This window comes from Bos javanicus, chromosome 8, assembly GCF_032452875.1.
Source record: "Bos javanicus breed banteng chromosome 8, ARS-OSU_banteng_1.0, whole genome shotgun sequence".
In the NCBI taxonomy this organism is placed as follows: Eukaryota; Metazoa; Chordata; class Mammalia; order Artiodactyla; family Bovidae; genus Bos; species Bos javanicus.
This window is the reverse complement of record NC_083875.1, coordinates 67,646,477-67,652,476: the sequence shown is the minus strand read 5'-3', so window position 1 is coordinate 67,652,476 and position 6,000 is coordinate 67,646,477.

Below are 6,000 nucleotides of genomic sequence, written 5' to 3'. Positions count from 1 at the left end.
CTGTTATAACTATCTAAGTATGCAGGTGGAGGCTTCTGATGCAAGAAACTGCCCTCCCCAGATTCATGCAATATACCATTAAAAGAATAAATGACGGGTCACTTACTGGGCTTTCCTGGACATAGAGATTCTCACAGACTCTGAGTCTCTGAACTTTGCATACCCATTGCCCATTATGCTTTGTCTCATGGAAACATCACCCACACGGTCAGCATGGCTATTAAGGCCTCTTTAATACATACTGGAGCCAAACTTGGACCCTCTGGCATATTCCACCTACAGGAAAAAGCAGCCTCCTCTGTCTCCAGTTTCTTGCCAAATGCCATGGCGCTGGAGGAGGTCATCCTTGTCCTTTGCTTCTTGGCTACCTGGAGAGCCCCTTGGGTTAACTGAATGAACAGCAATGGGAGTTCACACACTGTACAGATGGCTTTGCCAAACATCAAAAATGATGGTGCTCAGTGAAATGTTGCTGTTTTTACCCCTTAGTCAGGATGTCCTGATAAAGGGTGGGATCCAAGGATGAACACGATTGGTCAAATCTTAAGCAGTCAGTTATCTCAGCACTGGACGCCCTTTAAAAATTCCTCTATCTTAAGACTTCTCTGATGGCCCAGTGGCTAAGACTCTGCACTCCCAGTGCAGGCACCATGGGTTCCGTCCCTGGCCAGGGAACTAGATCTCACATGCCACAGCTAAGAATTTGTATGCTGCAACTAAAGAGCACACGGTCACAACAAAGTTTGAAGACCCTGAGTGCTGCAATTAAGACCAGGCGCAGCCAAACAAATAAACATTTAAAAAGTTGTCTACCTTGCCCAGGACTCTCTTAATCCAAGACATCTTGGTTGATTTACATTAGATGTCAACTTCAAGAATTTTCACACCACCTTTCCCTATATTGAAAGGGGAATTTCAATGCGTATAAAGACTCAGTATACATGAAATCCTTTAATAATATCTCCCCTTATCTTTATATCCGTTTGATATTACCCTCATCCCATAAATGCTGGAAATGAAAGTGTTAGTCGCTCAGTTATGTCCAGTTCTTTGTGACCCCATGGACTGTAGCCGGCCAGGTTCCTCTGTCCATGGATTTCCCAGGCAAGAATACTAGAGTGGGTTTCCACTTCCTTCTCCAGGGTATCTTTCTGACCCAGGGATTGAACCAGGGTCTCCTAGGTTACAGGCAGATTTTTCACCCTTTGAGCTATCAGGGAAGCCTATAAGGGCTGGAGGCTGGATCTGAGATGCATACTCTCCTGGGACTCATTAACCATAGATTGTTCCATGAGTCAGGCAATTGCTCATACGATATGGGACACATTTGAGCAGAAACTTTCACCAAACAAAAGAAAAGCAAAAACCATCAAGTGCAGCTGCACACCTTGGTCTGGGTGCTTTTGATGGCTTGCAATCTGGAGGTTCAAACCTTCCAAGAAAGCCATTGTTTTGTTTGAAGTTTACTATTTTGTTTGTTTGCTTTGTTTTGTTTTGTTTTTTTCTTGTATTTTGGCTGCACAGCATTTGGGATCGTAGTTTCCCAGCTAGGGATCAAACCTGTGCCCCCTGCAGTGGAAGCATGGAGTCTTAACCACTGGACCACTAGGGAACTCCTAGATGCCATTGTTTTAATCAGACATGGCAATGCTGAGACCCACAAGCTATCAAGTTTGGTTGATACAAGCCCTGTGACCCAAAGACCATCAGTGATGAAACCAACAATTGAGACTAAAGGTCATAGCAATTGGCCAGACTGGAGGGCCTTTCTGCAGGCAAATGCTGGAGTTCCAACCTAATCCACAGATATTTTAATTGGTGAACAATCTGACACCCTATTAATAACATATTGCCCCTTCTAGGTCTATCAAATTTCTAGAGATAGTAAACAACTCATCCTGAACAGGCATACTAACCTATCCAAAGCCCATGGCACCAGTCACCTCTTCTACCAAGCGTTCACACTTTTCACCTGCCCTAATCACCTCTGGGCCAGTTACCAGACAACAAGGGATAGCCTCTAAGCCCCACAGCCTAGTGAAATGATTCAAACCAGCCAATTTAAGCTTGTTTATCCTGCCTTGCCTTTTCCCTCCCAAAGAAACCACAGTAAAGGCTCTTATCCCATTTTTCCCAACTCCTTGAACATTTTGACTAACCCTGGAACTATGTTATGCCCTCTTCTCTTGGAATCTGTGAGTGTAACAAACTATCATCCCAATAGAATTGATCTATTGGCTTTACAGTATTTAAATGATAATAAGACCTATGTTTTAAAAAACTTAGGCCATAATGCCTTTGGTGGCTTAGTGGTAAAGAATCCACCTGCCAATACAGGAGATGTGTGTTCGATCCCTGAGTCAGGAAGATCTCCTGGAGAAGGAAGTGGCAATCCACTCCAGTATTCTTGCCTGGAGAATCCTGGAGGAGCCTGGTGGGCTATAGTCCGTGGGGTTGCAAAAGAGTAGGACATGACTTAGCAACTAAAACAACAAAAAAATGCCTGGGCAATCTACCCTTTAGGCTCATCAAATGAAGAGCCTCATGGCTACCTCTCCAAGGCGGATATGAGATGAATTCTCTGTCTGCCCCTTGCTGAGGTCCACTGGTGCCCCTGCTGCCTCTTCCCTAACCCCATGGTGCCCTCCTCTTCCACAACAGCAGGGCTCGCCCTACCTGGAATATTATATCCTGGGTGAGGAAGAGCCCCTTCTCCTACTGGTCTGAGGATGCTGTTAGGGACCAGTTATTACCCTGTTCAGACTATTCCTGCCCTTGAGACTGGGCTGGGCCCTTTGAAAGTGACTCACAGATTATTTTTCATCATTTTAGTGATCTCTCAGGTTACCTCTAATTGCTGCTGTTGTTGTTCACCTGCAAGTTGTGTTGACTCTATGCAACCTCATGGACTGTAGCAAGCACACCAGGGTCCTCTTCCTCCATTATCTTTAATTAACTTATCATAAAACTCTGAAAGTCTCAAAACTAAACTAATTCTAAGCCATTGGCATTTTAATGTGGATTTGTGCCACACAATTCAGTACGGAATTGTTTTTGTTTTAACACAGTTCTCATGGATCCTTCTGTACTTGAGTTACTTTCTTGCCAAACTCATTATGGGTAGAAACCCCTATTTCTCCTTTATATGCACGCAATGTGGGAGACTGGGGTTTGACCCCTGGGTCAGGAAGATCCCCTGGGGAAGGGAATGGCTATCCACTCCAGTATTCTTGCCTGGGGAATTCCATGGACAGAGCAGCCGGGCAGGCTACTGTCACAGAGAGTCACACACAACTGAGCGACTAACACTTGCACTGCTCAGTTGTGTCCAACTGTTTGTGACCCCATGGACTGCAGTCCAGCCCTCCAGACTCCTCTGTCCATGAAGTTTTCCAGGGAAGAATACTGGAGTGGCTTACCATTTCCTTCTTCTGGGGATCTTCCTGACCCAGGGATCGAACCTGCATCTCCCAAGTCTTCTGCATTACAGGTGGATTCTTTACCACTGAGCCACCTGGGAAGCCCCATTTCTCCTTTACAGTTTGGATAAATGTTAGGTGCTCATTAAAGACTTGTCTCATCAACTCACATGGACAGAACTGATTATAATAGCTGCTGTATCTTCAGGTTAAAATCAGAAAGAAAAATGTCATTAGGTCAAAGGTTTCCCAATTCAGTTAAGGAATTCAGTTTAATTGCCAAAAATGTGGGCTTTAACACAGGACACTGAAGTAACAAACAACCCATGGGCAGCCGTCCATTGTTCTGTCCACATGTGTGGCTTTATCTAAGTTATCCGTGTGTTAAGGCTCGTCTCCCTACACTTCTGCTCTGAACAGTCTGAGACAAATGAGCAAAAGAGACAGACTCTCCCATTTCTCAATCCACAATTGATGCAAGCAATTGTTAGGCAATCAAATTGGAAAACCAGCCATAGATGACCCCAAAACAAATCCATTAACCCTGAGATAAGTGAGGAGCCTGGTGGGCTGCAGTCCATGGGGTCGCTAGGAGTCAGACACAACTGAGCGACTTCACTTTCACTTTTCATTTTCATGCATTGGAGAAGGAAATGGCAACCCACTCCAGTGTTCTTGCCTGGAGAATCCCAGGGATGGCGGAGCCTGGTGGGCTGCCATCTATGGGGTCGCACAGAGTTGGACACGACTGAAGCGACTTAACAGCAGTAGCAGCAGTAAGTGTATCCCAAGTTTTATGATCATTTTTGCTCATGTTTTACTAGCACCCTTACCACTGGGTCTCTCTAGGTTCAAGCTGCTTAAAGTGTGCTCTGTGGACCAGTAGGCTTTACCTCCTTCAGGAGGTATTGGAAAAGCATGCTATCAGACTCCCTGACCCAAGACCTCAGAGTCAGAATCTTCATTTTAATCAGATCCCAAGGTAAAGTAGGTGTATGTCAAGTTTGAGAAGCACAGGTATAGGAGAACTAAAATAAAAAGACTCCATTTTCACCCCGTGTAGGTTTTGTTTGGGGGATTTCTTTTTCTTCTCACCAAATTTTGGAAAAGGTAGAATAGTTCAGGTATGCTGCTGCTAAGTCACTTCAGTCGTGTCTGACTCTGTGCGACCCCATAGACGGCAGCCCACCAGGCTTCCCCATCCCTGGGATTCTCCAGGCAAGAACACTGGAGTGGGTTGCCATTTCCTTCTCCAATGCATGAAAGTGAAAAGTGAAAGTGAAGTCGTTCAGTCGTGTCCGACTCTTAGCGACTCCATGGACTGCAGCCTACCAGGCTCCTCGGTCCATGGGATTTTCCAGGCAAGAGTACTGGAGTGGGGTGCCATTGCCTTCTCCGTAGTTCAGGTATAACACTGAGAAAAGCAATGAAACTTTTAGTCATTTGCGTTGTTGACTCCAATAGCATTAGTTAGGTTAGTTCATCTCTTAGGGAAATTCCAACAAGACAGTATATTAATTCATTTTTCTACCTAGATCCTACATTCTCTTTCCTGCCCTTCCAAACCTTTAGCTTTAGCTATTTAGTTTAGTTTCTTCAGCTATTTAGTTTCTTCAGCTATTCCTTGGATTCTGTGATCATCCTTATACCTTTCTTATAATTTCTCCTTGTGCTTGACTTGGGTAGATTTGGCTTCTGTTGCCTATATTTAAAGAACTCCAGTATGAATAGCTCCTTCATAGAGCAGCTATGAGGATCAAACGAAATGATGTAAATGAAGCACTTAGCATGGTTTAGACCAATAGAAAAATGTCAATACATTTAGATACTCTGATTGCAGTGATTTGAACTTTGAAGGGCTGACTAGAGAGAAAAGGGTTACTAAAGATTCTTGCTTCTGTTCCCAGGGATACTAGGAGCTTTGAAACTGAGGCCGAAAAGGGTTTCAGGGTCAGGCCTCTTTTTATACCTTCTATAAATAGGCATAAAGAGTCTCAGGCCAGTCATTGTTAGCTTTCAAAGTTATGTTTATATGATTTCATAATGAATTACTCTCTAAAAAGCGAGAAGTGGTACCCGCCCAGAGACCACCACCTCCTGTAGCGCAGTTCCTCCAGGGTATTACAACAGAAATTAAATTATCAGGAACAAGGGAACAGGATCAAATTGGTGACAGTGATCCCAACAAAGTATCATGCTCCTTTTGTTCCCCCCAACCAATGATATTTCCCTTTGATGGAATCACTTACTGAAAGTTCTGGTCCTCAAACACCTGATACAGACTTAAGGCACATGAGAACTCTGTATATGATGAAGCTGGCATCTCAGAAACAGTAGGGGAAAAATACTACTTTACAAATGACAATTAAGTAGTTAGTTGGGACAAAAATATTGGGTCTATGCCTTAAACACACACTCACATAAGTTCTGCATAAACCCAATATTAAACTGTAAGAAACAAATTCACTAAAGGACTAGAGGAAAGCATTGGAAAATTATTTTTGGGTCTTTGGAGTGAAAAGTCTTTTTAAGCATAAGTCAAATCAATAAGACACCAAAGGTTGATAAGTTGGACTTTGTA